Consider the following 22,300-nt stretch of genomic DNA (forward strand, 5'->3'; position numbering starts at 1 on the left):
AGGCATTCTGTGCTGCACGTTATTGCATGTTTTAAAGTCGGACTTTATTTGGCCACAAAGTGCTTTCTCAAAAGGTTACACACCAAGGACTGAAACGCAAGTGCAATGATGGCTCAAGAATTCAAAAAGAGTTTGGATGGGGAGGCAGCACTGGGTTTTTCTGAGTCCCGTAGGTCAGTGGACAACATGGTGCGTGTACCCTCCTGCCTCCAAGTCGCTAGAGGAAATCATATGGCTTGAAAAATCATTAACTAAAATTAATCAGATAATAACATTCTTAGGTGCCCTGCCCCGGTATGATCAAATTATCTGTTGGTTAGCCGTATCTTCAGTGATCTCTTAGGACTTGGAAAAGGGGTTTCCTTACTCAAAAAAAAAGCGGCTAGCAAAATCAAGCTTTACTCGCAGTGATGGCGAAAGCCCGACCACCAAAACTGACAGGTTTGTTACATGGGGCAGAGCCAGCTGGGCAGAATGGAGTATTCCTCCTGGGTTGTACCAAACAAATTTAGAAGCAACAAATATTGGTGGTTTTGTAACAGATGGCCCTACAGGTGATCACCGTAACAATTCAGCTTACGCTGGGCACCTGATGGGAAGGAGAACAAGGTAGGGGAGAAGGGCTTGTGGGATGACGGGTAGGTAAGCAGGTGCATGGTCACAATTTGTACCAATTCGGTGCAATGAGTCCAGAGATCCAGATGGTCAAAGAAGTGATGCTGTGGTCGTTGGTCCTCCACCTTACAAAAGATGCTGGCAGCCATGCTGGAGGTAGCATTGAATAATTATGAAATCTGTCTGTCGTGCTCCCCGATACTTCTACCAGTGAATAACCGAAGCTGGTTTAGGTCTGGGGGACAGACAATGTAGTAACGCAAACCTGCATCACCCGATAAAGGTCTTTGCGACTTTTTGCAGCACTGGCATTCTCTTTGGAAGGGGTACATCTATGGCACTTTTAACATTTGCCCACTGCGGGATGGACAATACCCAGTAAATACCAAGGCTTTATCCACCCAGAAAATATTAGCTGGTTGGATGCAGGTTTAGCAGCAAGAGCTGGAAAACATCTTTATTTATCTATCAATATATATAGCTCAGGCTCACGGGTTGGTATCAGTGCCATTTATATGAAACAATCAATGGCAACAACCTTCCAGCAACTATAAGGTTGTTTAGTAAATGGGTTGATAGTGGTAAGCAAAGGAGGCACAATGTAAAGAGAAAGCCTGGTAAGGCAATTAAAGGAACTCCAATGTAAGGATTCAGTAAAGAGATATTGGTCCTTATTTAAGTGCCCACAACAACGAAGGTTTGGTTCACACAAGGGTGCAAACCCAGTGCAAAGTATTGTAATGGGATTTACTTTTCAACACAAATCGCGATTTGCATTGAAAATGAGCCTAAAATAGCGTTATCTGCTACGCTACGTCAACGGGATGTTCCATAGGCATTCCCATGCGACTACCCATGGGTTTTGACACAAATCACTAGCTATAATAGACAGGGATTTGTGCCAAAAATTTACACCTCCTCGAGGCAGGTGTGAAGTTTGTGAGATTTATTTTCTCAAAACTTCCCAACTTTGGATTTGTGCTGCACTGTACGGCAAGTGTGGAACTATGTCAAAGTATACTATTTTGCAATGGAAGGATGTTTTCCAGTACAAAACCTACAATTGACCATTCACTCAGACACACAGACCCAGACACACACACAATGGTGCAAGGATATCTACGTTCGCACAAGGCAGCCTTACGTGTACCAGGACAGAGAGCGAGAGAAGCATGATATGGCGCGGTTCTGCTCTCTCCCTCTCATGCAACATAGCACAGCAACTTTGGTTGCACTGCAATGGACAGCAATAAATGGAGTATGGGAGCCTTCTGGGTCATGGCACAATGGTGACGATCCGGTGGCTGGATGATTAATTAGCTTTGCCATATTGTAACCAGCGCACAGGTCTCATGTGCTTTCATTGGCTCTAGAAGCAGAGCCAGGTAATCCCTTTTAACCTATGGAGCTAATGGACCTAAAAATCATTTATCAAGTAACTAGGAGTGCTTAATTTGTAAATAAAAAGTGTCAGGTCCCAAGCTGTTTCTAGGACGGCCAGTGCAGTTTGCATCACGTACGATTTCTGCCAGTGCTGCCAAACACCAGGACCAATGGCACCTCTTTATTACAGTCCTACAAACATGACAATTTGGACTACACTAGGAGATCCAAACCTGTAAGAATGGCCTAAGCACCTCTACATTACTATTTTTTTTAACTGGTGTATTGAAGTGTTAAACCCTTTGCTCAAATGCTTTTTTTAAAATTTAAATATAGACCGACAGCACCATCATATGGTAAAATGTCAAATTGTGGTGGTGTTCCAAAACAGGTGCCAGTGCTGAGCACCAGCAAGCACAGGCACAAACTAAGCATTGCAAGAAGGTGGCATTTATAGTGACAGTCACTTCAGCCAGGAGGTTGGCGAAACTAGTGGCTTTGTTGGGCCACAGGGCATCTATTTGGTGATACACTTACCAGATTCTGCTTTTTCAGTTAATGAGCTGTGCATGTTTCACAGGTCCCAGGAGGTTGTTCTGTACTATGAACTTTACATTTATCCCTGAAGAACAGCAAGATCCAACATTTCTATGTGCATAGGAATTTATCAATTTGCGTGCACATACATGTTTCATTCAGAAAAATCAGATTTCCAATTGGTTACATCGGGGGCTACTAGGCAGGGTAAAAAACAGACATGGTCAGTCTTAGTATATGGGTGGGAATCACTATTTCCTTGCTATCGACTTAATTACAAATTCTGCCTCTCGGCCTCAATTCAGACTGATCTATAAGCTGCCTTTTGGTCAGAGGTGAGCCATGGCCAAACGGGCCAAAAACTTACATGGGCAGCTAGAACAAGGTCTTCGGCTTTTGGAATCATTAAAGACTTCATGTTAAGGGAACAAAGGGTATTTGTTTTGATGTTAATGTTTTAACAGCTGACCACAAGTAATCTGTTTGGGCATTGTGAAAGATTTCACCTCAAAGGTGACGCCCCCAAGACCTCTGCAACAATCTTTCTCAATTAATCAGCAACAAAATCAATACCATTTGCAGCAACTTCAACCCACAACTGGAATAAACAGATTTTACCAAACACCCGACCCTATCCAAGAAGCAATGGTAACAACATGGACTGTCATCACCCCAAAAGAAGCTGCCGCCACCATAACGTCCACCATCTCAGGGGCCCCATCTGGTCCCCTACCCCCACCACGCCTACGTCAGAGGTCTGCAACCCATCAGCGCCATGCTCACACCCATTCTAAATGCCTCCACCTCTTCCGTGACTTACCCAGATGCATGGAAACAAGTAACTGTACTCCCTTTGATGTGGAAACCCTCTGCAGACTCATAAATGCTTGCCAACTACAGGCCATTAATTTTAATTTTATTTTAATTTATGATTTTGGAACTCAAATGAGATCCACATAAAAGGATAACACATGGAAAAAACATTTTCATGCATTTAAAATCAAAATAAAAACAACAGAAAAAGAACATTTTGAGAACCTCTAGTATATATCTAGAAAGCTTTTAAAAAAGTTAAAGATTTTATAACAAAACATTTCATTAGGGGGATTATAAATGGCGTCTAAGAATGTGGTGGCAGACAAAATATTTAATTTTAGACAAATTGGTCTCAACCACTTACGCCGATGTAAAAGCAGAGCTGGGCAGACAAAGAGTACATGAGTGATATCCTGAGAAGCATTATTACAAAGATTACACGTTACTGAAGAACCATACCATCTAGACAATAAATTATTCAAAGGAAGACGATCCAGCCTCAATAGAAACAAAAAGCGGCGTACACCATGAGGAAGGTTCCAGGTAATATAGGGTTGTATTTTCCTTATTAGGCAGGAATCAATGGCCGGGGAAACACCTTTCTTTAAGATGAGGGCTTCCCTATCCATCCCAAAACTTAATTTCCATGTAGCTAGTTTCAAGGTGGACTTCAGCTGATATGCAGATAGTGTAAAAAGTGCCGATTCATCCAATTGTAAAAGATCAACTGCAATTCTGAAATTCTTTACAATTAGGGAGTGCTCTTTTAGGGATCCCAGTAGTTCTTTTTGAATAAGTTATCTTAGAGTACCGGGTTCTCCCTTTACAATATTAAAGACCCATCGCACTAGCCCAGCGAGGCTCTGGACCCAACTGCTACGCAGGCCAAATTCCAACCTAAGAGCGGCCACGGTACAAGCGGTATTAACCGTAGTTAAATACCGCAAGATCTTGCCCTCCGTAACGTTCAAAAAACCCCATTTGCCCAATTCAAGTAATTCAATGCCATACAGTAGGGAAGCTGGGATTTTGGCACGGAAGACCTCTAGCAGAAGGGCAAAATGTCTTCTGCCAGTAGATCTATAAAGAGAACTTAAACTTTTACATTGTGCCAATGCCTTCCGGGTATTATTTGCTATATGGGCCTTATCACTTAAATTACCAGATATTGTTTTTCCTAGGAAGACATAAGATTTTACAACTTCCAACTTCTGTCCACCTACAGACCAAGTAAAGCTCCCATATTTCAGCTTTTTCATTCCCGTCATACACATTACTTTACGACACATTTATCCTCAGATAGTGTGTCTCTGCGTAATCATGTAGTGCCTGTAGACGACTGTTTAATCCTCTTGGAGTTAGGTCCAATATTAATATATCGTCTGCGTATAACAGACAATCGGCTTGTCCCCTAATACAGGGGCAATACCATCGCTTAAGGACAGGGCATGGGGGAGGTCAGATATATATAGGGGAAATAATAAAGGGGCCAATAAACAACCTTGTTTTAGTCCATTAACTGAAGAAATAACTTGAGAAAGACCTCTTTCCCCTCCCAATAAAACTCTACACCAGGTATCAGAGTGAAGAGCCCGAACCAGCTCCAGGATCGTGGATGGCATGCCCAGGTCCGATAATTTCCTCCACAGCAAAGGACGATCTACTTTGTCAAATGCTGTGGAGAAGTCTATGAAGGCTGCATAGACTTTCCCTTCTCGGACTTTGATGTATTTTTCTGATATAACTTGTAATGCCGTTAAGTTATCTAGGGTACCATGCCTTTGCCTGAACCCAGTCTGCTCGAGGGGTAATAATTCGCCCTTGACCACCCAATCATTAATTAACTTCAAAAGGCATTTTGCGAAGACCTTACCTATAGCGTCCAAGAAGGCAATTTGTCGATAATTTTGTGGAGCATCCCGGTCACCCTTCTTGAAAAGGGGTACTAATATACTCCCCTTCCAAGAAGGGAGAACGGTTTTACTTGAAAAACAAAAGTTAAACACCGGAAAAAGAATTTTGCTCCACCGTTCACTATCCTGTTTTCGGACCGAAATGGGAAGCTCATCCGGACCCATAGCCCCAGAGGAACGCAAGCCCTTAATAGCAATTTCAATGTCCTTTTCAGAAGGGGGGCTATTTAAAGAACTGTCCTCAATTGTTCTACTAGTCCCAACCACTGTTCCATTACTTGAATATAGGTTCTCAATATAGTTAACCCAAATTTGCTCTTCGATGGGAACTGGAAGTGGTCTAGATCTTACTCCACATCCCTCCCCGATGAGCGACCAGAATAATCTTACTCGACCTTTGGATGCAGCCTCCCGCAATTTAATCCATAAGTTGTCTTCCCTCTCTTTTTTCAATTTGACCTTCACCCTGGACCTCCTTCTCCTTAGTAAAACTATTCTATGATATCTTTCGGGAGAATAACTCAAATACTGTTCCCTTACTAATCTGTTTATTTCAGTATTAAGTAAACGAACAGAACTAGGGACTACTTTGGTTTTTCCTTTTAGATTCGATTTTTTTGCAATGGAGATCACCACATTCATGAAATCTGCGAAACATATTGTTTCAAGTCCTTTCCAGTTACCCAAGTTTTTTACTGCAACCTCTAGAATGCTTTCCAAGCCCCTAATTGCCCTAATATTCCAATAGCATCTCCCTGATTTATCTCCAAAACTGACAAGTTTGCTGTTTAAAGACCAACGATCCGTCAAGGGCGGATTTAAATTTACAGTAACAGTTATTACTTTATGATCACTATATAATGTATAGGAGGCCGTAAGATCCTTCAGAAGGGAAAAAGAGGTGCTTTCCACCATCACGTAATCTAAAATAGATTCACTATGATTTGATTTGTGGGTGAAATGCGCCGGAGTATCTGAAGGAAGCATACCATTTACTATGATTCCATCAACTACTGTCAGTTCTTCAAGGAGCAATTTCCCTCTCTTGTTTGTTTTGATGTTTCCTGGAAAAAGGGCTTGAGGAATCTGCAAGGCTTCCTCTTTGTGCTTATTTCTAAATAGCTCTAGACTGAAGTTAGAGATTTTACAATTAAAATCCCCTAGCAAAATTATATGGGGAAGAGGTTTTTTATCAGATAATTTCTTTATAAAGGAGAAAAACTTTTTTTAAACTACATTGTAACAAGCATCTGGGGGGATATAGGTGTTTATCAAAACGATTGGTTTACAGATTTCAGTATTGGCGAAATTAAACAACGTTACTGCCTGGAAAAGTTTACTAGAATCTATATAGTGGGAAAAATTCCATTTGATCTGGGTAGACAGTAAACAAGCCACTCCGCCCCTTGCATGTCCTCTCCTAGAGGGGATTGCTCCACCCTCCAACGAAAAATAATCCTTTCCTACGAATAAATTCTCTACACACCAAGTCTCAACTACAGGCCTATACCCCTTCTACCATTCTGGACCAAGATCTTAGAGAAAATAATCAACAGACACCTCCTGAATACCTAAATGACCACCAATTCCTTGATATAATGACATTCACATGACTCTAGACCAGAGGTCTTCAAACTTTTGGATGCCGAGACCCCCCTGTCAACATTTTGAGGCGTAAGGACCCCCTCCTGACAAAAACGTCTAAACCTGTTGACTAAATTGCGTGGGATGAAAATGTAAATGAGGTTATGTGATGCCGCGTATTTTGGGATAGCATTGCTTCATTATTTTGATATTTGTTGCACACAGTAACGCTGAGGAAAGATTTCACCCAATCAGTACCCATTTATAACCAAAATACAGCAATTATCATCAGAAAGATTTCAAGTCAACCTTTGTGAAGGGCCTTCCACTCTGCAGCAATACGTGCTGCCACATTAGAAGCTCACCTGGCCCTGACCGGAAGAAGCAGGGGTCACTTAAAACCCTGGCGGTTTTGTGTAGAGTTAAGCCGTTTACCCATGCAGCTTTCCTCTCACCCCCTCCCTTCCATCCCTCTCTCCTCTCCTAACCCCGGATCCCTCTCTCACTTTGCAGTTCATTTTCTTTCACCCCTTTTTACAACTTCAGAACTCTCCCCATTCAACCTCTCACTTCACCTTTAATCACCTCTTTCCATTTTGTCCTTTCACTGCCCTCATCTCTAACAGTCTCTCACATTTATCTCATGGCCTCTCTGGCCCTGTCACCTCCCGTGCCCCTCAGCACTTCTCATTCACCTCGTCTCTTCATTCAAATTTTTGTCTATTTGTATCTTACACCTCTCCAGTCCCCCCATTCCTCTTTCACATCTCCCCTTTGTTCTAACAGAAGCCCTCACCTTTGGATCACACTCACTTCTTGCGTGTCCACACTTCTCTTCGGCAATTCACATTTCTCCTCATCCCTGACCTCTTCAATCAAATTCTCTCACTCCCTTACTGTCCTCTCTCATTTTGGGTGCGGATGCAAGTTCAGAATGGGATGAATGAATGTATGATTACTGATGGGCTTGTTTGAGTGAGTTGCATATTGAGTAGTGAGGGGGACAGGTGAGTGAAGTGTCACATGAGTGCAGGATGAGTAGTGTACTCGTGTGACTGCAGGTTGAGGTATAGTGTGAGCAGGACAAGTGCATTTTGAGTGCAAGGTGAGCGGGTGAATAGTGCAAGTGCATGGTGATCAGTGTGAGTGCATTGTGATCACTGTGAGTGCAAGGTGAGCGTGACAATAAAGGGCGAGAATGAGGAATGAGTTGTCTGAATGCAGGGTGCATTCCCAGACCCATGAAGTAACTCAGCATGTTATTGACGGGGGCGTAGACTTTAAGATCTAAGTTAAACGATTGCGGCATTAATCGGGGATCGAGGGTGAAGGAAATAAATAATGTGCTGATCCTGCAACAAACTTCCAGTCCTATGGTTAGGGTTACCAGCAGATTATTTTGATGGCCCAGTCGGTACAAAAAAAAGCAGTCACCTAAAGCGGTATTTTCAGCGCTTATCTGTGCATACTTCCCAGGGCCGGCTTTAGTGCTGGTGGTGCTGGTGGTGCCCTGTGCGACAATGTTTGTTGGTGCCCCCCCAATGACCACCCCCACCACGGATTCTCTCACTAGCACCCTTTAACAGTGACCAAGTCTCCATAACCCCACACTCTCAGATGCATTGAATTAGTTATATAGTGCCACTCATACCAGTGTAGGGTGTCCGAGCACTTTGCATCACACACACACATTACACAGAGACAATCAATCATAAGTGTGTAAATCAGTGTATAGGAAATGTTACATAAGCCAAAGGACTAAAAGTATAGGAGTCACATGTCATCCATACTGGTAGGCAGTATAGTTCAAGAGTGCTTGGTGTGGAGAAGCACAAACTCAGAGTCGAAAAAGAAACAGCATAGTTGGGAGTTTCCTTTAATAATAAGAATTGATTTCTAGCCAAATTAACCCTTTTTGCAACATTAATCAATGGGCTAATAATGTATTCTTTGTAGTGTGCATGCTGTTCTAGGATGAAAGTTAATAGCTCACTATTCTATATTAGGACTTTAAGTTATAAATTGCAAGTAACAAAAGGATGTCTCTTTTGAAAGCAGTAACCTGCTGATCTCTTCACATCATACACACTCTGTAATCTACTTGGTACACGTTCTTTGCAGCAGGCATATTAACCCTCTGCACTAACTTCACCTAAGTCAAAACCTCAACTATACAAAATTCTGATCTCTCTCCAGGAAGATAATTAATCACACAAGTTATCTTGACATTTATGTGAGGCCTGGTAATTGCCGGGAAAGAAACGCTGCAGCAGGTGCTTCAAAAGCACAATAAACTTTCACACACGGCGCCCCCAGGAAGCCAACTTTGTATTCCTTTCCATGAAATGCATTCTCACACTACGGCAGTGAATGTAAAATCCAAATGTAAGGAATAGGCACAGTGGGGACCCAGGGGGTACTGGAACCAGCAAAAAAACCTAAGCCTCTGTAACCAGTTTACAAAGGCATGTTAAAATGCAAATGGTCTTTAAAGACCTGTGAAAAAACACGGGGACACTGCCCAGCTGAGCCCCCAGCAGCTCAAGTTTCACTGCAGCAGCCCGGGCTGAGACACAGGACGGGGAAGTGGGGGGGGGGGGGGGGGGGGGGGGCTGAAGCCCTTGGGCCTGGGCAGAAGTGTGACTGGGAAGGCGCGACCCCCTTTGCATCACTCCACGGCCCCCCTGGGGGTCGCGCCCCACAGTTTGAAGACCCCTGCTCTAGACGAAGAATACAGAGTGGCCTTGTTCTCCCTGGACCCATCCGCTGCATCTGACACAGTATCTCCCCCCATCTTTATCAAACACCTACATGACATCGGAATCCAAGGGCACACACTCCGATGGCTCGGTTCCTTCCTGGCTGGAAGGACCCAGTCAGTCAGCCTGGCACCGTACACCTTGGATACCAGAGACCTTATCTGCAAAGTTTCATAAGGATCCTCCCAGAGTCCATCTTTCTTCAACACATACATAATCCTCTAGCCACCATGATTTGCTCTCACGATAATACTGCCCTATGCTACACCAATAACACGCAACTCATTCTCTCCCTTACGGACTAGATGCACAATATCTGGGATTAAGTTCAATACCAGCTTGACTGAAATCGCCCACTGGATGAAGACCATCTGTCTACAACTGAACACCGTTCGGAACGAAATCATGATCTTCAGGAAGAGCACAGCACTGTGGGACGCCAACTGGTGGCTAAGAGAGATCACACCGAAACACACCTACACCACGAACTCCGGGATCATCATCAACAACAAACTCAACATGACCGCCCAGGTCAATGCAGTCACTGATACAAGTTTTCTGCCATGAAAATGCAGAGGAAGATTTTCAAATGGCTCCCATTTAAGAACTGGAAAACTGTCATGAATGCCCTGGTCACAAGCAAGCTGGACTACGGGAATACCCTCTATTCAGGGATCAACAAAAAAACTCACCAGGAGGCTGCAGACCATTCAGAACTCTGCGACCAGAATCACTCTCAACCTCCCACATCGCACTCACGTAACACCGCACCTCGAGGAGCTCCACTGGCTCCCCATTCACAAACGAGTACAATTCAAACTCCACACCCAAACTTACAAGGTCCTACATAACACTGGCCAGCAAACCCCAACAATCGTATCTGCTTTCACAAACCTTTAGGATCCCTCCCCTCATCCGTGCTCCTACTTGCACACACCCCTTTCATAAGGGAATCAAGATCCGGTGGTCAAGCCTTTGCCTACATCACTCCTAAAGCGCAGAGTGACCTGCTGCTGCACATACGAGCCGCCTCCACGAATTCTGCAAGAAGTCGAAAATCTGGTTTTTCGAGTAGTCCCATTAGGCATCAGATGTGGCCAGACTCATCTGCTCAGTGTCAGCATACCCTCCTGGGTTACATAACAACCATAACATAAACATAACATGTTATGTAGGATATGTTATGCTTATAACATAACCAAAACAATAACATCACATAACAAAACATAACTCACCTGTAACAAACGTGTGTTGCACCATTTTCTGACATGAGGAGTTTTAATCTAGATGATGGGTCAAGTTGGGAATCCGTGCGATAAGCCTCATGCTGGAAGGCCTATGGTGGGGAGGAGGGATGCACATTGCTCTGATGCAACTCACAGGGTGACTTTTCCTCCTCCCAGGACTTAACGCTGCCTCTGCCTCCCAAAGGGTCTGGGGGAGATTTCAGCCCAGAGGGAACTTGCAAAGGCTCCAATGCCGTAGAGCTTGCGCGCTCCCTCTCAGGCGAGTGATATACTTTTATTTACTTTAAGTGTTCTCTCTGTCTTCCTGCTGCACTCCTCGAAGTGGAGGACAGGTATAGAAATAATATTTCATATAGTAAAATCTCCATAAATTTAAATGATGGGATGAACTACTATTCTAACTTCAGTCTTAGAATATTTGAGGAAGGCGTTTGCTTCTGGATGCCCCAATCTGGTTTCAGTGAGCAGAGAGACTAAAAATACGAGTGCATTAATGTACACGCCAGTGATATGTGCACATGCCCTGTAAAGTTGTTAGGAATGCATCAATGAACTGATCACCGACTTGTGGACATGTGCACATCGGTGAAGTCCTCTTCTGCCGAGCTCGAGGCACTTCTGAATGTCCCAACCCTCCTGAAAGGCAAAGGCAACTGTACTGATAGCAGATGTGCAGTCATTGTGTGCCATGCAAATCAAGTTTCACCTCAGTGATGACGCCCAATTAGGGCGAAACTGGTCAGAAGTCGCTTGCAACCCCATGTGGAGGGGACCTGGTCTGGCAGTTCTGTCTCAACTTTTACTGCATGAGCAGAGCATAGTCTGATTTGCATACGGCTTGTCTCTGTCTAGAGTGGCACAGTGGGACAAAGAACTGTGGACTGTAAACAAGTGGCTCAAATTAAATCCTGCATTCCTTCCATCACTTTGTTGCAAGAATTTTAGAGGGGCACTATCTCATTTGTAGAAAACATGACAGTTTGATTCCACATTTTGCTCACTTTTTCTTATAACTCATAGTCATGTGCACTACAGGGATCGTTTTTTGTCACATTAGTTTCCAAATGTCCCATATGTAGCTTTTGAAGCAGGTCAGCTCTGGAAACATCTCAATCACTCGTATAATCCAGCCTGGGCACCTAAAGAGCGTGTGCAGAAACTGAGCAGTACTGTGAGCAAAGTGGGGAACAATGGAGCAGCAACTTCAAAGGGCTGGACCGGTGTGTGAAATTCTGCTCCGCCCGCACTTTGTGCTCTCATAGCACGCGGAGTTCTGAAAAACGCACTTGCCAACATTAAGTTGGCGAGTGCGAGCTAGGAAAATCTTACTCCAGTCCACCTCCCAGCAATATTTCTCAATGCGGGGTCGCGAATGGTCGCTACCTCTCGAGTTGGGAAATCTTCCGTTCATGTTAAGGAAGCTGGTGCTTCGGGGAGAAAATCTACTCGAGCAGCAGAAAGAAGCAGCACCCTCTTGCGCTGCACATGATGCCACGTGCACTGATTTAACAGCGCGGGCCACACAACCAGCGTTGAAAATCAGCGCAAACGGCGTGACGTAACGGAACTCCTAGTGGAAGAGTTTTTGGGTCACTAAGCGGAACTCTGCCCAGGCCTACAAAGAGGGCATTTTGAGGTCATATTGCAACAGTTATTTCGAAGGGACATTTTGAGGAAAACATGGACGTTCTATAGAGACAAGTGTAAAATGTGGATTGGCTACATGCAATGACACAAAACAAAATTAATCGGAAAGCAAATTAAATTGCAAAAGTGTAGTCAGGTTAACTGTGGTCTGGTGAATTTTTTTTTTTAACTGGATTACGTTTTGGGTGCGCACTCTTAAATAACTGTTTGTCTGCATTTCTATTTATCTCAAGTATCCATTGTTGTTAAAGTTAATAAAGATCTGAAAACAACAACTAATGTGCCTGATGGCAGGGACCTCGCAACCGGGTACAGGAGCAGATCTATTAACACACAGTGGCAGCTCAGAGAAGGTCATTTTTAGGTCTCACCTAGGACAGTGCATGTGTTGTTCGTTGTGAGAAATTCTGTTAGCTTACAGTATGCTTAGAGCTCGGCCATTGTTTACTATTGGTTGGCCCCGCTGTCACATTCATTTGCTTGCTAATCTGATGGCTTTTGTGGACTTTACTTGCCCGTCATGAGTTTGTCCCTCCCCTGGAGTATGGATGCATTTCTGTGTCTTTACACTGCTCGTTTCTTTGTTGCTACATTATTCTTTTTACATAAGAGCTCTACCAGAGTGCATGTGTTTTCCAGCTGCCTCCCCTGTGTGTTTTTCTCACCCCCAGGCCCCCCGTCTCCATGTTGCTCTGTCTCACCGTGCGCTTCTGTGTCACCCTGTTGTTCTGCCATTCCATGTACTTTTCTGCCCCTCCTGTGTTGTTTCCATCCCTGTGCAACTTTACTCCACCCGCATCTTCCATTTTGCTTACCTGCTCGCCCACGCGTGCACGGTTTTGCTTCCACGATTCTCCATGTTTTTTTTTTCTTCTTTCACTTACTGATTTAAAAAGAAAAAAGCACCTTAGTCATTTTGTAGGCATGCACCAACAAAATGACGAGGCAGTACACATGAAAAGTTGTTGTGCGGCATAGATAGAACGCATCGGCAAAGCCAACAGGTCCCATAGGAGAGACCAATTGGCTGTGGCAGTGCTAGTTTTACCTACATTTTTGTCTGGCCACTTAGATGACTGTCTAATTTTGGCTTTCTAGGACGTTACTCACTTAAAGCCAATTATAAAACAAAACACATTTTCTTTCTCCTGAGACTAGCACCGTACTAACTGAATCACTGAGAAGGTACATTCCTAGATGTAATTTCCCTCATTTGACATAACGTCATCCTACATCAAAGCTTAAATTACGTCACAGGAGGAAAAAGGGTGCACAGTAGTGGGGGGCGCTTAAAGGGATTCAACAAGGTTATTTTATATTTTTTTTAAAAGCAAGCTGTAAGAAAGGCACGTTTTGGATACACTTCCCACATGACAGAAGCCATTGTTTACGTTCCAATATTTCAAGTTGAGTACTGTATGTTGAATACTCCTTCTGAAGAATTTTTAGACCGCAGAAGTATGGATGTACACAATGAAAAAAGGTAGCAGTGGGTTATTGACCGCACCTCTTACAATTGAGTGCAGATATCCACATCCTTGTATATAATTCATCAAGAGGTGGGCATTGGCTAAGTGGCTGATTTGATTAGAATTTCACCTATTCTGAAATGGATTTCGATTTGGTCCAACTCTGATTTAATCTAAAAACAAAGAGATCATACGAGATTGTATGGCTCTAGATAGAGCCAGCAGTATTCCATGGCTAAGACATCTGAAAAGCACAGCTGAGTTATTAGGCCGCCCAGCAATGTTTGATAACCCAGAAACAATAGGCAAAAAAGATTTGGTGTGGACATAGACGTCCTTTCTGCATATAGCGTCACTAGAAAGAGAGGCCTCTGAATTATCGAAAACCTCTGCCCATCAGCTCCTAAAGACTTATTATTCTATGGAGCCTTATTTGGATATTGTAACTAAGCCTCAACAGAGATTTAGGCTTAATTATTTACACTTTTAGCTGGCTGAACCTTTGGGTTGGACCAAGATAGAGGACCTGTGTCCCTGCCCCTGCGATTGTTTCTCAAGGCAGGACACCATGCATTTAGTCCTGTTCTGCGATTATTATTTATATATTCGCAGGCGTTATATCCTCCCAGTTATAAAGGACAAAGGTTTTCTGCAGGCCAGACCGGCGTTTATATATCTGCAGATGCTGAGTAGGCCTTAGGAAATTTTTAGAATTGCCAGTTTTTTTAGCCGCAGCATTTAGAGCAAGGGAATAAGGGAAATAGCAAGAGAGTAGGCTTATGTAATTGTACTTTTTATTTGTATTACTGATTTATTGTATATGCAATGCATTTATACTGTTTGTATCTTTGAGAGAATCATGTATTTTAGGATCTGGGACCGTATATTAATTAGGATTGATTTCCGTAATATATATATTTTTTGATGGGTATTTTTAACATGCTTTTATAGTTTTTATTAGCCAAATAATGTGATTTTGACTGATCAAGTGCAGATAATATAAAAAAAAGTAACAAACTCAGTGTCGCTGGTGCTCTTATGGTAGTTAGCACCCTACTACCAAAGGTGCTAAAAACACATTGGTTCAAAAGTTCCTCTTTGTAAACATAATATGCCACAGTACCAAAGCGATCAATAAGTAGTCAAATAGAAAGCAGTTTGAAGCGTTCACAATGCTTAGTGTTAGGTCAATACTGTGTCAGAATTGAAGGCAGATGTTTGTGGTCTATAAACGTGTATTTGGAAACAGCAAACGACAACCGACACGTGTTTCGTCACAAGGTAACTTCCTAAAGGCTACAAAACAGTTTCCTTTTCTGATGTTACAAAGTTATAGTGATATATTAACTCGGCGGACTGAAAAGTGTGTGAGAAGTCTAGAAGGCATTCTCAGATCCTAGAAATAGTGGGTAAGTCTGGAAGTCTTGAAGTAAAGGCATCCCGGAAGTAAAAGGGGCGCCTTTACAATCCGGACACCTAACTCATACGTGTACCCCCAACAGGAACTTACCAGATTTTCTCTTAAACTTCTTGATCATTAACAATGAGGTCATCGGAGTGACTTATTTTCAAATGTCACTACGTTCGGCTCTACATACTTACTCTACTCTGCTGGACCATGGTTATTTTCCTATGGTCTTAGAATCACGGGCCACTGATTGTATTGAATACTATTGTTGTAAGAAACATAACCTAATTGGCACCCTGAACTCATAGAATATCTTGCCCTTTCACAGATCCACGGTAATTACTTCAATAGGTTTTTCACCTATTACTTCAGAGCATTAACGCATTTTTTGTGTACCGTGGAGTTAGTTTTACATCACTTTTTGTTACTGTGTTACCTTGCTCTGCAGCCCTCAACATCCTTGGCTTCTCATTTGGGTATTTAGAATATACTCCAAGATTGGAAACATCTCTAAGCTCCTCCCTCCTAGGGAGTGGATTGTAGCCCGTATCGTGACTAGGCATCATAATACGAGGAGGTTCCCCAAAGAAGAAGCATGCTACCTTTGGGTGGGTGAGGTAAACCATCCTATAAAGGGGACGCTCCTTTGTCGTTACAAGTACAGCTAATTGACCAACACTGTTACCATTGCCTGAAAATGAGAATGACGATGGAGAGGTAGAACCCAATTGTCTGGATGTCACGAACTATGCACCAAGCCGAGACCAGATATTTTGGATGAGCCATGCCAAAGACAGATTATATACTGTTTGTGGATGGCTCATGCCTAAGAGGTGATGGGGGAACCCTAAGAGTGGCTTACACAGTCTGTACTGTTGGTGGAGTATTGGAAGCCACCTGGCTCATGGGTGTAGCCTCTGCACAAGTGACTGAACTGATTGCTCTTACTAGAGCCTGCTGTGTTTCAGAACAGCTGAGAGTGACTACTTTTACTGACAGTATAGCTTCAGTGTGGTCTATGATTTTGGACATGTATGGTCTCCAAGGGGATTTATGACGTCATCAGGTTCTCGCATTCAAAATGGGGAATATGTCTTGAAACTGTTGGAAGCATTGCAATTGACTAAAGAAATTGCTGTTGCAAAGTGTTCGGCAGACAGGAGCAGAAATGACAACATGAACGTCAGCAATCATTATGCCGTTAAGGTCACACAGTACTGCGCTCATGGGTCTCAAACTTTAATGGAGCGTATGTAAAAGAATCTGAAAACGAGACCAACTTTAACAGTGGCTAACACGGAGGTTGCAAGAGGAAGTACCAGAAGCAGAACAGTTGGGTTGGATCAGAGCATGCTGCCTCAAGAGGGACCATGACATAAGACTGTCAACTCAATGGAAGACCCGGGCTGCCTGATAAATTGTTGTCTCCAATGACTAGGCATTTCCATGATCACACACATTGGGAAGGGATACTATGGTTAGGCTGATTCGACATAATTGGTTCACCCCAGATTCAGATTGATGGCTGAGAGTTTGTGTCAACAGGTGTGTTCTATTCCAACAGATGAACGTGGGTAGGAGGACTCAAGTGATCAGTCACATAGGGAGCTCAGGAGATCCATTCAACAGGATGCAAAAGGACTTCATCAAAATGTCCGTGTGCAACAGGCTGAGATATGACCTAATGATTGAGTGTATTTTCTCACGTTGGGTTGAGACTTACCCAACAAGAAGAAATGACATTCTTACTGTAGCCTAGTTGTTGAGGGAACTCATCCCCAGGTTCAGGTTTCCAATTTCACTGGAGCCAGACTGAAGAACTCAATTTAATAAGGACGTCCTGAAAATGTTGTGTGCACCATTACAAATAGAGCAGAGACTGCATTGTAGCTTTTAACCTGAGGCTTATTGCATTGTGGACCAGGTGACCAGTATGCTGAAATCACGGTTAGCCAAGGTGTGTGTGCGTCTACATTTGTGAAGTGGACGGATTTTTTGCCTGCGATGCCGACAAGTCTTCGCAGGATCATCAGGGGTTGAGCTACAAGCCTGCAGTGCCTGCAATTGCACTTGTGAATATTAAAGAGGATATGACTCTTGACTACTGCAAAGGGCTGGCTGATGCGGTGCTTTGTGTCTCACCAGGTTGGCGCTGCCATTGCTCTCTCACATCAAGAGCAGTACCATGACCTCAGTCTTTGTGACTGGTTCTTGGTGAAGAAACATGTTGAGAAGATGGGCCCAGAACCTTGCTGGAAGGGCCCTTTCCACATCATATTAGTGACCAACACTGCCGTTAAGTGTGTAGGTTTACCCAACTGGGTGCATGCCTCACAAACCCAAAGTGGAGTGCCCCCTTGATGATGTGATGGTGCCTCTCCTTGAAGAGCAGACTAACTGTAGAGCACGTGAAAGAACCAGGGGGGGATTCAGAGAACGAGCAAGAGCCGAGTGGAGTAACCTGCCGAGTTGGCGCTGGTGACGAATGGCCAAAAGGGCAAGAAACTGTGAGACCAAATCTGTCTGTTTAACACATACCTCCTACTATCACAGAAAAGATGGATGATCTAAGTGGCAGCGAAGACAAACAGGCAACTCTCAAGAGATCAAAAAGAGCATGGGTGCCTTGCTTGAAGGTATTGAGTCTGAGTGGAACTATTTTGTGGCCTAAGAAAGAGAGTGTTCTACAATCTGGATGATGACAGTACAGGGTGAGGTAAACCTCCATGAACTGGAGCCCATTGTGGAACACTGCTATTGAACTTACATTGTCACTGATTAAATTGAACTGTGATTTACTGATATTTGGAACTGAATTTTGACATTTCTTCTGAACTGAGACAATTTATTGAACTTTGTCTAAAAGTATCAAGAAGATTCCCCAGGTCCGAGGCTGCATAAAGAGCGCAAGGGTGTAATTCTAGAAGAAGACGGAGTAGGGATACGGATGACTCACGAAGATTAACTGTAAATAAGTTAAACCACAGTTTTGCTATTTGAAACATAGAGAAAAACTATTTTAATCTGATTGTAGCGATCTGATGGAAACTAGTAATTCAAATAGGCGTAGATTTATATTAGCTGGCATACTACTAACTGTTGTAGTGTTCATCATATTGCTTTTAGGATTACTTCATCAACCTCTTCAAATACAATTAAATGTAAGCCTAGACCCCCCCCCCCCCGATTACCTCCGCTGTAACCTACAGCATGCAGGGTTCTACCACATGGTATCAGACTGCCCGGTGCTGCATCCAGTCTAGTGGGCGGTGACTGACGTGGTGTCTGGGATTGCAGTACATGATCGTATACCCACACCTGAATCCTGCCTGCTGGGTCCATGCCCCTGAGCGAAGGGAGTCAAACATCTTCACCGATTCATTGGCCCGTCCTTTGTATTGTTCAAACATCAGGTGGCCATGGCATGGAAGGCATGTGCCTCTCCAGACCCCCAGTGCTGGTTTACTGTATTACTGACATGGACCTGGGCAGAAGCCCACACATTCAAGCTGCTTCGCATGAGGGGGATTCCCGCACAGGTGGGAAATGTTGGGTGACCTTTCTGCTTAATGTAGATGCCAAAAACGATGCGCATCCACCTGGAGTCATGCCTGCATGATCCACACGTAGGCTTGTGATCACATGATCACAGATATCACGGTGCACCCCCCTACCGGTCAGCTCGTGAGTCCCATGGGGAACTGTAGGTATAAAGTCAGTTCATTAAGCGCCCTACCGGGACACACAGAGACCTGAACCCTGCCATCTTGCACCATTATCACCAGTTACGCGCAAAGGAGCCCCCCTCCTCCCGCTACAATCGGATTACATCCCCTGTTCAGATGATACCTCCGATGGGTACTCCACAGGCTAACTCCTTACCCATAGGAAATATACTCCCTCACTTCCTAGCAAGCTCCAGAGTTTCTCTTTTTCTCACTTTTTTCTATGTTGTGAACTGTTGCTCATGTGTTTGATGTTGATATCTTCTCGATGGGCATCCCAGTGGCGACGGCAATATAAATTATTTGAACAATCTTGACCGTAATATATGATAATGTTTTACAATGCTTGGAACCACACTTGCAACTGTTGTTGTACCATGTGTAAAAATATAATAAACACATTAAAAAAATCTAGGCCTACCTCTAGTACCAGGCCTGCGGCTGTAGGGAATTTACATACCTTCAATTTGAAGGTATTACACATAGATGCTTCAAGTGAAAAATGTCTTTTAATGCTTTTTTATAGGCTGCTTTACGAATATATTGACACTATGGATGCCAAATGTTTGTTATGTTCGTACACAGTTGCCTGCTTCAGTAGATGGGGGCATTCCTTACCACCACATTCCTCCTACCTATGGTATTTCCTGTAGTATTCTGCATAGGTCCTGATTAGGATCTCGGAAGACGGGTTGCTCCGTCACAACGATGAGAGATATCCCGTCTGCCAAAATATAAATCCCTTTATATCCTATGGCAGTGCTCAATAAATCATAAAAATGTTACTAGACCTGCAGGTCTTGTAACATGAATACACTGCTCAACTTAACTGTAATGTACCGGACCCGTAAACTAGTCTCAACCCAATTGTCACACAGTTCACTTTACAAAATACTCTAACTTCAGTCACAGAAAGAAAAGTAAATCTAGAAAGACAAACTGACTTTTGACTGCGGTCTCTGAAAGCGTAGAAATGTGACAAAATAAGATTTAAAGGCATCTTTATTGCTCTTTCACATTGTGAGCAAGCAGAAAACCTGTTGGCAGCTCGCCAGAACGGGAGACTAAGCCCTAAAAATAGCTAGACCCGATTAATTCTGGCTCCCAATTGCGAGTGGATTTTTCGAGCCCTATATGGGATTTATATTTCAGTGGTCGGGATATCTGTCACCGCTGTGACGGAGTAACCCATGCGCCGAGATCTAAATCAGGCCCATAGTCTTTTATAAAGATGAGGTCATTTTGAGTATTATTTTTCCAATTAGGATTTAGTTTTCTCAGAGGTACCTATGTAGAAACATTTAAATCCACATGCAAATGCTTAAGAAATGTACACTGTTTTAAGTCTTTTCCAGCTAATAAGGAAGCTGGATCCTGCTTATGCTCATCGACGAAATTTGACCTGTTTTCTGATTGATGTTGAACAGAAATGTAAAGATGAAATAGAAGCAGAGTAATTGATGAAATAAAGGGAACCAGGCAAGGATGAGGGAGAAATAAATGGGCAAAGGAAGAATTGGAACATTTAGAATCAGAAGTTCCACCCACACTGACGTAAAATTGGCAACATAGTGGCAAGTTAAGTGTAAATAGGGTTAAAACGGTGGTCCATGGTAAACATATGAGAAGGAGTGATTGTGGGCACATATTTGAATTGTGAGGAAACAGATCAGATTTTGGCGGGAAATGTTCTTGTTATTTCTGGGGCCTCTTATATATGCAGAGAGCATGCTTACTTCTCAATGCCTAGGAACTGGTTTGGCACCAGTTATTTAGCTTTAGTCTTGCCTGGCATTTTCCCAGTGGAACATTTGGACGATACGTTGGGCAGATTACCTGGTAGACCAAAATGCAGCAGCAGTGTCTCTGAAATTGCAGAGGATATTTTTGGCGAAATGATCCCTTCCATTGGAGTAGCTTTGAATGATCAAGATTAAAGGCTTTCTTCGATAGTAGATAAATTAGCTACTAGTATACCCGGATCATTGTTAGCTGTCAATACAGGGATGATAGATATTAGGTCTATGGTTTTGCAAAACCGTCTTGCATTGGACATAAATCTCGTAAAGAAGGGCGGAGTCTGCAAGATGCTGATGGTTCAACTATGTTGCACCTATATCCCTGACAAAAGTGAAGAGATCAAGAAGTTCATTAAGAACCTTGCTGCATTGAAGGAAGATTTAGGAGAGTTAGAAGCTACAAGTGCTTAGGAAACCGTCGGAAATGGATTTGTTGTGGTAGGTAAGTTGTTTGGGAACATAGGCAGGGTGATTTTTAGTTCAATATTGAGACTCCTTATAGTCATTGTTGTCTGTGTAATTTGTTTGCCATGTTAAAAGTGTAAAAGTGTCTGAAATTGAGGAAAGGGTAAGAACATGAAAGGGGAATCAAAAGAAAGAGAACCAAAGGAGTACCAATGTAGCTTTATTGATCAAATGAAGCAGCTGGAAAACACCAGGCGTAAGATGAAAACCACAAGGTTCTGAGCCAGCCTCAAGGAAAGACTTGTGATGGCTATCCTAAGCATCAGAGGGAGGATTAGAGCAGCGTAATTTAGGTCCCACCCCGTTTACATCATGTACATATATTTATAAACCTATATATGACATTTATACTGAACGTGTGCTCTACTTTTATTAATGTGTGTGGCACATTTAACCAAAATAATAAGACCTATCCCTCATGATCACAGGAAGTTCATTCATAACTGCATTAGACTAAATTCAAAGACTGATACAATCATGTACAACATATATTCATGTTTTACATTAATCATTGCTTCCATTGATTTATAATATTGTAATGTGCATCCATTTTGATTCTTAAGTTAACTTAGGTTGACATTAGGCCTTATCTGAAAATGTTCGCTTTAACCTTGCCGGTATGTTGCTCTCTTTCCTTTGCAGGTGCATAATTGTGGTTCTCTTTAGCTAGTGCAAAGCTCAGTGATGTGTATTAGACGACTGATAATGAGGCCTGGGAAGAGAAAGTTGCCAACAATTGCGAAGAACCGATGGGGAGAGAAGGCCTTCTGTTTGCGGTGCACCAGGGGGAAGCAACAACCAAAGCCAACAGCTGCATACCCAATTAATTTGAGATGGAAACTTGGAGAGTATGTCGACTCCCTTTGAATGAAGTTACCTAATTGATTCTCAGTGGTGGAGGAGAGATATGGATATTCTTGAAGTAACTGTTTG

The 22,300-nt window shown here is 43.1% G+C and overlaps 1 protein-coding gene across 4 annotated transcripts in view; it reads right to left on the reverse strand.

Annotated features, from left to right (window-relative positions):
- Positions 1–22,300, reverse strand: part of LOC146798143 (G protein-coupled receptor 4-like) — a 287,428-nt gene that overhangs the window by 11,099 nt on the left and 254,029 nt on the right. The gene's annotated exons all lie outside the window — the stretch shown is intronic.

This window comes from Triturus cristatus, chromosome 9 (assembly GCF_964204655.1).
Source record: "Triturus cristatus chromosome 9, aTriCri1.1, whole genome shotgun sequence".
NCBI classification, from domain to species: domain Eukaryota; kingdom Metazoa; phylum Chordata; class Amphibia; order Caudata; family Salamandridae; genus Triturus; species Triturus cristatus.